The sequence below is a fragment of the Lutjanus erythropterus genome, chromosome 1, assembly GCF_056507025.1.
Source record: "Lutjanus erythropterus isolate fLutEry1 chromosome 1, fLutEry1.hap2, whole genome shotgun sequence".
In the NCBI taxonomy this organism is placed as follows: Eukaryota; Metazoa; Chordata; class Actinopteri; order Lutjaniformes; family Lutjanidae; genus Lutjanus; species Lutjanus erythropterus.
In genome coordinates, this window is record NC_139317.1 from 49,477,445 (window position 1) to 49,489,571 (window position 12,127).

At 41.4% G+C, this 12,127-nt stretch overlaps 1 pseudogene; it reads right to left on the minus strand.

Moving 5' to 3' along the window:
* Positions 1–744: 744 nt before the first annotated feature.
* On the minus strand, positions 745–11,184 carry LOC146333426 (E3 SUMO-protein ligase ZBED1-like; annotated as a pseudogene).
* Between the last annotated feature and the right edge of the window lie 943 nt (positions 11,185–12,127).

Below are 12,127 nucleotides of genomic sequence, written 5' to 3' on the forward strand. Positions count from 1 at the left end.
ATAGGACGGCGTGTGGGTCCGTATAGGACTGCGGTCCGCCATTTGGGGACCCCTGATCTAGAGTGAAGATTCAGGCTAAAACATGGTGTAAATAACATTCTTGTAGTCAACCTGGTGTGCTGGGTCTTTAGGACACTTGGATTATACCAGACAAGTAATATGTAGTCTTTTTTTTTTTCTCTTGTTTTTCCATGTTTGAAAACTAGCCATGATTCACTTCCATTGTTTGGAGGATTCTATAATGCTGTTTTCCTTTGAAAGTCAGCAGTGTTTTGTGGACTAAAAAACTAAACCTGATCTTCAGTTGGCATGAGGGCGAGTAGATAACAACTAAATTTTCATATAAAAAAAAACAAAAAACAAAAAAAAAAAACCAATAATTTTGCACACAAATGTTACACAAACAATATAGAAAAAACACAACCCTTTTTAGCGGGGTAACCGCCCAGTCATCTTGCTAGCTGGCGAGGTATGCTGGCCGTCTCATTAGCAGGACGACACATCTTAGGAGCAAATTTTAAACTACGCGCTATCCTGATGAATTGGCCACAGATTTTAAGTTTTAACTTCTACATTCTCACATAAAAGAATCTTAAAATTACATTCCGTAATGTGAGATGTACGAGGCACTAGACAATTAAAAAAAATAATAAAAAATTCTCCTTGAGCCTATAAAGAAAATAGCCTATGATTTATACCTGGGTCATGTCCTTGTTGCGCACGAGGAAAACCAGCATATTCACCTTATGTGGTTTCAGAGAGGATTGGAGAGGGGTAACAATATTTCCAGCTGCACTGAAAACTCTCTCCGATGGTGCACTTGTTGCGCAAATGCACATGTACTTGCAGGCGACTTTAGAGAGGAGAGGATATCTACCCTGGTTGTCACTCCACCATGCGAGTGGGTCTGCATTGGAGTCGATGGGGTCCTCCTGGAGGTAGCATGTGAGTTCAGTGTCGGCTCAAACTCTCTTGGGTATGGTTGCAGAGGTGGTTGTCCATGGCTTCAGCAGGTCTCTAAGGGTTTTCTTTTTAGCCACTGGTGGCACCGCTGTTTGTGCCGAGGACTCCTGTTGTGCAGCAGCTGACGCACTGACACCGCTCCCTCCGTCCTCCACGTCTAGTATTTCCTCAATCAGCGCGTACTTTGTCTCCTCTGTGTCATCATCAAAATTGTTGCCCTAATATGTAGGGTCCAGCAAGCAGGCCTTTGCCAAAGTTTTTTGTAGGGCAGCTGGTCTGTACTTTTCCTCGAGAACACTGCACATCTTCCGCTTGATGTCTGCGGTCAGAGTGGTGTCCTCGTCCGATGGTTTTAAAACATCTTCAGTGAGGAGTTTCAGGATGGATTTAATGGATGAGACTGTGACATAGGTCTCGCCAGACAGCAGATGCGTAAATTCAGCCGCTGGCTTTAATGCCGTGTTCACCGACTCCAAAACCGCAATGTCCTGCCAGCTAGGCATGAGATGCTGATGCCACCGATCATCCAGAACTCTTTTTATAGCTGGAGTTTGCTCCAAGACTCGGTCCACCATTTTCTGTTTGGAGTTCCATCTTGTAGGACAGTCCTGCATGGACAGAGTGATGGCCGTTTAATTATGGAAGTGAAATTAGCCTGGCTACACCTACTTAATAATTCTTTAAATGAATAGGCTATATTTTAATTTATTTTTCATTTCAGTGTAATTTTTTCTAAACGAAAAATATTTTTTTAACCATCTCAGAAAGCCAGCAACTGGTTGTATGGGCAGTTTTAGGCTGCATCGATGTTTCATTGAATGAATGAATTTTGGGCAACATTTTAAAAGATTATTCATATTCACAGTATTCAGATTTTTAGTAAACCTATTGGGCCTATGTAATGATTTAAAATAGGCCTACATATAAATAATCCCAGCAAGACTGGGCTGGAATGAGCGTGGTCCGTCATTGGGGTCCTTGCAGAACCCTCTCGCCAAAGGACCCCATTACCATGATTACAGAGCACTTGGACCTGAATAAACAGTTAACACTGATTTGTGTTCATATTTTTTTATTTTAGCAACGGAACACTGTTTGTATTCATTTATTTATTTATGCATCTATCCATCCCTCCATCAGGCACGGCTTTATGGGTGGGCCTAACAGGCCTGGGCCCACCCACTTATACAATGGCCCACCTTAAATGACTGGGAGAACATATATTTTCTTAACTTTTATTTTTAATTATTAAAATCAGGATTTTAATACACCCTTAAGACAAAAAAGTTTCCATCTGACAAAAAGACAACATTTATTCAGCTAGTATCACATGTGAGGTCTGGACCAATCACAGTGGGCCATAATTCGTCGCACCAGATATGTTACCCTTGCACATGCACATCACACTATGGCGGTTGTTCGGCAGAAATGATGACCGGTGTACTGAGGAAAGCTTATCATTGTCTTATTTTATACATGCAAATGCCTTTTTCATCAAAACTAGAATGTCTATAAAATGTAGATAATACAGGAGGTAGAGCTGAATATTGCTGCCTGACTTGATGTCTTCAGATTACCTTCACAGCACAGATAAGTTGATGAATGAAGAGCGCATTGCAGCGCGTTCTCTCTCCTGTTAAAAGTCATTGTAGCTCACCCATCATTCTGATCGCTTTCTTTCTCTATCTCCTTACAATGAATTGAAAGAGTAATCCAGCCAGATCAAATGAAAATGCATTAAAAGGAATAAAATGACAGTTCTTATTGAACTGATATACTGATCTACTTGATCTATAGTGAAAACATAGATAAGGAGATATCCTGTGCCATTTGAAATAAATATAAACTGCAGACCGGTGTATGTGTGAGAGAGGAGCGAGGGGGGAGACCCGCCCGTCACGGAGGAGAGGAGAAATGCATTGTAATGAATGTAATGAAACGATAGCAATGCAAACTAGCTCATTTGTGCATCACTGTCAACTACTGGGCTGAAGTGTGGAGCAGAAGTTTGTCATGCACGAGTAGATGAAAAATTTACTCGCACTGTCGCAAATTTTAGTCGCAAAATGCAACCATTTAGTCGCAGTCTGGAGCCCTGCGTGATGCACGCCAGCTGCTTCTCATCCAGGGGCCACTCATCAAATGCCCTGCGGCGAGCCTCTGCGATGTTGTCGGATGTGTGATTCTGGGGCATAAACACTGTTTTGAGGTAGCATGATTTTAGAGTCCAGTCTGTGGTCAGGTAATGTACAGTTAAACTCATGTAAGGAGTCATATTTATGCTTGACCACATGTCAGTGGTGGCAGTGAAATAGTCCACTTGTCAAATTTTTTGAAGCAGTGGCTTGAATGCCGGTTTCTCCACCATAGTAAACGGCACCATCTCCTCGACCAGGTACCGTGTAACAGCATCTGTTAGGCGTTTATGCCTGTCACTTTCAATGCTGTACTTGGCAACTCAAGGAGACTCCAAGCTGTTGGCTGGCACTGACATGAGCTGCTATGCGACTTGGTGTGGGAGGAGGCAGCCTCGCCTCCATAGTTGGATGGTAACTTGCTAGGTGAGACCTTAAAATAAAGTGTTTCCTCGTTTTACTTGGATCTTTTTGCCACAGATTTTAGGAACGGCCTCATCTAAATTAGCTGGTTCCCCCTTTTCATTTGGCTGAAAGCTGAAATGCTCCCAAAGGGGTGAAGTAACATTTGGTTTCGGTACAAGCGCAACTGCCATTGTCTCCTGTTCAACGTAAGGTGTGATGAGGTCAGCTCATGTGCGGTGGTGACGGTGGCTCACCATGCAGTGCGGTGGGTCCCGATTTGATTACCCACCGATTTTCGATTATTAACGATTCTCGATTAGCGATTATTGATTTTCCATTTGACAACAGTAACCCAAAAATACACTACAAAGTTATTGCACCATTTAAAAAAACAGTCAGTTGCTGAATTACCTAATTCTTTTATTGAGTAACAACTCAAAGCACTTCCTGTGTAGTGTAGGTGTAACTTCAGAATTATTTGTTTTAACTTGGCAAAACATATTGTAGCTTTACTAGCTTATATACTGTAGAACACAGAAATGAACACAGCACATTGTGTTGTGACTGATCAAGTTGTACTAAAGGAAGGCTTATAATTGTTCAGATCAGCAAAAAAGAAAAATATGGTGGGATTAGGGTTAAATTATTTTAAAAATGCACTTGTGTTTGATCTTTGTCTGTCTGTAATTATCACCATAGTTGTGTAATGTAATAATAATGATATTAGTAATGATAATGGAAATTATGGTAAAAACTTCAAACTTATACAGTGCTGTACTATGTATATACTATACATATATTAGATCATTATACACTGTACAGTATAATATACAACTATGCTCTATAGTCTGGTTCAGTGTCCCGCCTACAGCACAGCACATCTGATTGGTTAGAAGTCATGATCAATCAGTCATCACCAGTGAATAGAGAGGAGCTGTGTAGAAGTTAAGACAGCTGATATCACCAAAGTTTCAATGAACATCACAGTTTTATGATCTGTTTCTTTGGTGATAGCAGAGTTACATCAGTGAAAAAAAGTTACCGTCTGGATTTCACTCAAGATGTGACGGCATTTAAATCAGTCGCTCTTCACAGAGATGCGCTGCACACAGCAGCATCTGTCCTGTCTTTTCACTGCAGCTCTGCATTGAGATTTTGGGTATTATATCTTATACAAAAGTAACAGTGACAGTAAAACTATGATGCTCACATGTGGTCTGCGGATCACATGCGTGCCGAACCGTAGATGGTGATCCGTTGCACCCCTAGTTGGTTGCTCGTTGCTGGTTGTTTCTCATCCATTTTACACACCTGCTTGTATGGCTCACTCGCTCTGGCCGCTGCACGCACTTGCCAATTGGAAGTGGGCGCGCTCGCGTGACGTTCAACTTCTGTTGACCGCGGGATAACATTTTTTCAAAATAAAACAATGCAAAAAATAATAGATTTTTGAAAATTAATAACATAATTGCGATTAATTAATAATCAATTTTTTTCACCACCTCTGCTTCTTAGTATCGCGGTAATTCATTTTTGCGGTTACCGTGACAGCCCTGCCTGTAAAATCTGTCTGTTCTCTTATTTACTCATGTAAAGAAAATCCAGTGTTCGGATTGACTGTTAAAAATCACTTATGATGTGATTGGCTGTTGTAAAAAAAAAAAAAAAAAAGGAAAAAATGTTCTTTTATTTGTTCGTGTGCTGTGATTGGCTGTCATCATTGGCTGATGTAAAACCCACCTGTCTCGTGGTTGACAGCTGTAAAGGGTCTGACTGTTGTAACGAGGGTTAGGGTTAGCAAAAGGGTTAACAAAAAAACAAAAACAACCCTTGTGCTCATAGAAAATTCCCTGTGTTTGTAAAATCCCCCTCTTCTTTTATCTGAGGGGTGTACTACGAAGCGAGATTAATGGGTTAACGAGCTATGTTGAGTCTAAAGCCAGGATTTTCAGTGTCACGAAGGTGGCTCTCTTTTAACCTGGCTAGATAACCATGGTAACTTATGCTAAACTCATAACCTGGTCGGGAGCAGCTTATGTTCAGAGTTTCAGATTAAATCGTCTGTAAAACGCGCTGTTCTTTAACTAATTATTGTCCTAACAAGGTTGTTTATGAGCAATATAGCTTTTAAACTGAGGAAAGACGTTAAAAATGAAAAGTTGCTGAGCTGTATGTTCGTAATATCACCGAACGAATCCATATAATGTAAAAATGTAACAGCGGCACAAACTGTATACATCGTGCTGTCATGGTAACCTCCGTTTGGTGATGCAGAGTCATTTTTCCCATTTGCTCCAGATCATATTAACACTTTAAATTGACATCGTATACAGTCCACACAATAAAATAATGATGAAGCAACTACAGACACTTTGAATACTTTTTACTGTTATCTGTTTTGTCTCAGTGATACTGCAGCTCAGATCACTGATTAGAAAATTCATCATCATTTATCTTAAATCAGTTACACTCATTTTACGTTGGGTTGGTCAAAAACAGTGATCTCCACGTCTCTGCCATCAAAGGACAGTGTCAGACAGACTTCCTCATGTTTAAATCTGCTGTATGGAGTTTTATTGTTTAATGTGCAGTTTTCATGTTAGAATAAACAGCAGCATTAAGACCGCATTTAGTCGATCAGTAATTTTCTGACAGCATTCTTCTTTTCCTGCTTTATTTGCAGCAATAATGTTGCTTTTTGCCGTAATGTATTTTGCATATTTTCCACAGCTCATAATTATAACAACTTGATCATTTTGACTTAAGTGGCTTGCGATCGCTTCATTTAATGTGTAAGAAGAGTCAAATGATGCAACAATTGCCACTTTTATGTGAGCGCGCACAAAGCCTTAAAATGAGAGCCTGGATTAACAAAGCAAGTTGATAACCACCATTGTGATACCCGTTATCTCTGATTGACGTTTTAGGCTTTGTCGATCCAGATCATGCAAAGAAAGCCTGGCTGTGTTGAGCTTGCTTCGTAGTATACCCCTCTGATCTTGTAAAATCCCTGTGCTACGATTGGCAGTTGTTAAAAAAACAACATGTGTTCTAATTGGCAGTTGTTAAAACAACAAACCAAAAAACAAACAAAACCTGTGCTGTCGACTATTGGTCAGCTCTAGGGCTGGGACGATCACCGATTAAATCATATATTGGCGATTGGAAGGTTGCCAGGCGATTTGCTGTTTATCAAGGCGATTTTGAAAAAAAAAAAATGGCGCTCTACTGTGCATTAAGAGATGTTTCCGGAGGAAATACATGACAGTTAGAGAAGCCCCTTTTACAAACAGACCTACAATCCACATTCTCTCTCGTCTCCTCTCGTCTCCTCTCCTCTCGTCTCCTCTCGTCTCCTCTCCTCTCCTCTCCTCTCCTCTCCTCTCCTCTCCTCTCCTCGCATCTCTTTGATTCGAACTGACACAGCCCGTTTGGCTCATGCTTCGGGGTTGTTCAACAGAGTAGGCTAAGTGCAAATAAATATTGTTTTAATGTGTAACTACTGAAATGTTCACACAAGGGCTTTCATAAATTCCTACAGTGTTGCGGCACTGCCGCCTTTGCAGGTTAAAAGTTAATGACAGCGACTTGAAGTGAGGAGGAGCAACATTCATTCATTCATTCATTCATTCATTCAACCTTTATTTATTTCTCGGGAATACATTGAGGGGTGGCCCTCATTTTCAATGATGCCGAGATTACAATTAGGCAACAAAGCAGAAATACAATAGAAACAGCAGAAAAAAAAAAAAAAAAAAAAAAATAGCCAGTAAGAAATTTACAATTGATTAATACAATTTCTAGTTAAAACATGTGCATGTAAGAACATTAAAACTTCTAAGCATAATTTTAAAATCTCCCAGAGTTATCAGGGACTCTAAGTTTAAAGTGCATTGCAAGTTATTCCATGTGTTTGGAGCACAGAATCTAAAAGCAGTTTTTCCTAGTTCAGAATTGACACGAGGAACATGAAGTGTTATCCAGTCCTGAGAGCGGGTCTGATAAGCTCCTGTCCTTAGATGTAATAGTGATGCAAGGTAGGTTGGTAGTTTGTTAAGGAGTGCTTTGTAAATGAATAAATACCAATGATGGTCTCATCTCACAGAGAGAGACGGCCAGCCAATTTTGTTATACAGAATGCAGTGATGGGTACTGTAGGTATCGCCGGTGATGAACCTAAGAGCAGAATGGTAAACTGCATCCAGAGGCTTAAGGGTTGTAACAGCAGCGTGTCTATAAATCACATCACCATAGTCAATAACAGGGAGTAAAACAGATTCAACAATTCTTTTCCTACAAAATATTGGGAAGCAAGATTTGTTTCTGTAGAGAAACCCAAGTTTTGCCCGCAGTTGTTTAGCCAGATTATTAACGTGAACTTTGTAAGTGAGTTTGTCATCAATCCAGATGCCCAGGTATTTGTAGTGTGGGACTCTTTCGATCGCTGTGCCTGATAAAGTGCTGATGTGACATGTACTGTAATCAATTTTCCTAGATTTTGTAAATACCATATATTTTGTTTTTTCTGCATTTAACATGAGTTTGAGGCCAATGAGTGCCTCCTGAAGAGCATTAAATGAAGATTGCAGCTTGTCAATGACCAGCTGTATTGAATCCGCCCAACAGTATAAAATGGTATCATCAGCATATAAATGAACCGTGCAAGTCGTTAGGGCCTGGACAATGTCATCAATGTAGATTGTAAATAGGATAGGCCCCAGGATTGAACCTTGGGGAACACCTTTTGTTATTGATAAAAATGCAGATTGGGCATTACCTGCTATTACACACTGCTGTCTACCTGAGAGGTAACTGTGGAACCATCTTTGAGCATTAGCATCACATCCAATACTTGACAGTCTGTGTAAAAGCAGGGAATGATCGACTGTGTCAAAAGCCTTTGAAAGGTCGACAAACAGAGCAGCACAATATTTCTGATCGTCTACTGCAGACACAATATCATTTAAAATCAGAGATGTTGCAGAGATGGTACTGTGATTAGTTCTAAAGCCGGACTGGTGCAGGCTCAGTACAGAATATGCAGTTAAAAAAAGACTTCAATTGATTATTTACTAACAATTCAAGTATTTTAGACAGACATGATAATTTAGATATAGGTCTGTAGTTATTAAGATCATTAATATCTCCTCCTTTATGCAATGGAATAACATGCGCAACCTTCCATACTTTGGGAATTGTACCTGTTAAGATGGTTAAATTAAAAATATGTGTAACACATTCTGAGATCATCAAAGCAGAAAGCTGGAGAAAGAAAGGGTCTAGACTGTCCTCTCCAGTTGCTTTCTTGGAGTCGATGGCAAGAAGTGCTCCAGTAACTTGATTAGGGGTGAAAAGTTGGAGAGTGAACTGAGGAATGTGTCTTACAGTGCATACTGAGACATCAGATTCTGGACAATTTATAGATTCCCCAGAATCCATATTCCCATTTTTAAAAAGATGACCTGCTGCTGCAAAATGCTCATTAAAAGCTGTGCATATTTCCAAGTGATCTGTTATTACTTGCTGGCCAGAGGTTACATGTGAGGGCAGAGAAACAGTATGTTTATTTTTAGTGGAATTCACTACCTTCCAAAATTTAGCTGGGTTTGAAGAACAGCTAGAGATGGTATTTAAATAATAATCAGATTTAGCTTTCCTCACAAATGATGTAAGTTTATTTCTTAGCTGCCTAAAAGCAAGCCAGTGGGAGGGATCCCCAGTTTTTCTAGCTAAAGCCCAGGTTTTATTCTTCAGTTGGTACAAAGATGAGAGCTCAGAGGTGAACCAAGGACTCGATCTGTCTTTGATTCTTTGCTTCTTAAAAGGGGCGTGTTTGTTAACAACTAAGTTGAAGGTGTTTATAAAATGATCCAATGCTAATTCAGCATCTGGGATTTGTAATGTGGTTAAAATATTACTATGACAAAGATCATGTAAGAAGGCCTGTTCATTAAATTTTCTGAGATTTCTCCTCAGAACAATTTGTGGTTTAGTTCTCTGCAATCTCGTATCCCTAATACAAGCTATGGGGCAGTGGTCACTTATTCCAAGGTCAAAGACACCAGAAGCAACCATTTTATCACTCCTGTTAGACAAAATCATGTCTATTAAAGTTGACTTTGAGTTGTTTTTTAGGTTAGGCCTAGTGGGGTCAGAAATCAGCTGAGTTAGGTTGAGATTATCACAGACCTCCTCCCAATAAGCAGACACACTAGTTAACCAATTGAGGTTAAAATCGCCCAAAATTATAAGCTCTGAATTACTATATTGAGAGATTAAATCAGCCAATTTATCAATGGCATCCAGTTCAGCAGACGGAGGTCTATAAATCCCAATCACAACTAAGTTACTAGGCCCTAAATTGACCTTCAAAGCAATGAATTCAAAACATTTTTGTATGGTAACAGTATTTAGAACTGTAACCAAATAACGTGATTTAATAAAAATAGCCACCCCACCTCCTCTTGCATTTCTGTCAGTTCTAAATAAATTATAATCATTTAAAGATACTTCACAATCACTGACATGTTTCTTTAACCAAGTTTCAGTCAACACCAGAATATCAGGGTCTGTTTGGGAAACTAGAATCTTAAGGTCAATCAAGTTTTTGATGTTGAAGCAGACTTCTAATGTTCCAGTGGATGAAACCCAGACCTTTTCTGTTTTTAAAAGTATGTGGATTAAGTGAGGAGGGTGGAGTTGACCCAAGTTCATACGATGAGGGGGTAGCAGTATTGGACTGAAGGGGAACTCTAATTAAATTTGAGACAACTGCAGTGCGTTTTGAACATTTCAAATAAGTTCGAGGTTTCCATAGGACAGGTATCCTGAGTAAGGGAGTTGCTGGCATAGAAGTTATCAAGGGGAGAGTGTTACAGCAGGAGACTGGAAACTTGTGGTCACCAGGCGGAGCTAGTGAGTAAGTGACTGAGTTTGATGTGGGGCGTAAGGTGTGAGGCGGAGCATGTGACCGATGACCGGAAGTGGCCATCTCCAAATTTGAACATGAGGCATTGGACAGTCACTCTGAGGAGGTCTTATTTACGACTGCATAAAATACGTTGTCTGTCAAAATCCATACACCCAGGCCATTGGGGTGAATGCCGTCAAACCTGAAGAAGGACGCACGATTCCAAAACAGGTTAAAATTGTCAATAAAAATGGCACCGAAGTTCGAGCAGACAGATTGCAACCAGGTGTGGAGGCTAAGGGTCCTGCTAAAACAACCAATGCCTCTCTTGTAGGGAGCAATTGGGCCTGAAATAAAAACTTGTTTGCCGGAGTTTTTAAGGAAGTCTAAGAGCCTGCTAAAATCCTGCCTTAAAACTTCGGACCTCTGGCTGGCAATATCATTACAGCCAACGTGGATAATTACATTCCTGACATGAGGGTGATTGGCTAAGAGGCCGGGAATCACCTCCAGAATGTCAGCAACCCTTGCACCAGGAAAACAGTGGGTCTCCGCAGATCTTCCCCTAACATTCTTCACAATTGAATCTCCAATAACGAGTGTGGTGGGAGAAGAGGCTCGTGGTGGTGCTTGGAGTTCAGGTGAAGAAGCGCACGGGAGACGACGCGCCGCGGAGTGAACCGGAGGCTTCCGCACTGCGGTGAAGTTGGGCTCAGAGCGGCGGGTTTTGGGCAGAGTGGATCGGCCGAGCTTGTCATACTTGCTCGGCATTCCTGAATGGGCAGCCAGAGGTGATGCAGATGGTAGAGACCCAGATATCACAGATGTCCGCGCAGGAGTAGGTGGAGGACGCGGATCGCCAGCCAATGGGGGAAATCATTGGGATCGAGGATGCTAAATTTGTTTTCCAGCGGGATGCCATGGGTTGGAGAAGCCCCCTTCCCTGTCCAGCGTTTTTTGTGGGTGCCGACCACAGTCCAAGACTCGGGATGTAGTGGGGTGGAGCTGATGGGAGCTCTCGGTCCAGCTCCAAGCTGGACCCAGTGATCGTCGATGGGGGGAGAGACCGGAGCGGCAGGAGCACCTGCAGCGGCGGTGGCTGTACCAGTAGCGGCGGTGGCTGTACCAGCAGCGGAGACAGAGCATGGAGCGGTGGAGTCCATCTCTCCTGTCTCCGGCTTGTCAGCGCAGCGGTGTCGCTCACTTTTGCATGTGATGCAAAACATTAAAAATAACGTCATTATAACAAAAAGAATAAACCTGCAGTGCTTGAAGTGCTAGCTTGGGGGATCGGGAGTTTTGTGGCTTCAGCAGCTGATGAAGACGAAGGTGCGCAAATAAATTGGTTGTCTGAACTTTTTTCACGGACACACATTTGTTGCATATTTTGCAGATAGGCTTTGTTGTGTCCGTCGGCTCACCTCTGGCATAAACCCAAAAAACTCCCAAATTGGAGATGTGGCGTTTTTCTTTGCCACCAAAGTGGCCAAAGGGTCAGTGTTGGCACTGTTGCTGACTGGTAGCGATCAACATAAGACACGTGCCAAGGACACGTGCCGCCCCTGCCCCCTTGCCAATTTAATCGTGTATTGGCAATCTAGAGCAATGAGAATCTACAATTTGAAATTTAGAGGCAATCACACAGCCCTAGTCAGCTCTGTTCAAAATGATGTCAGATTGGTTTACAAATACGCAAGAAACTTTTATGGATTAG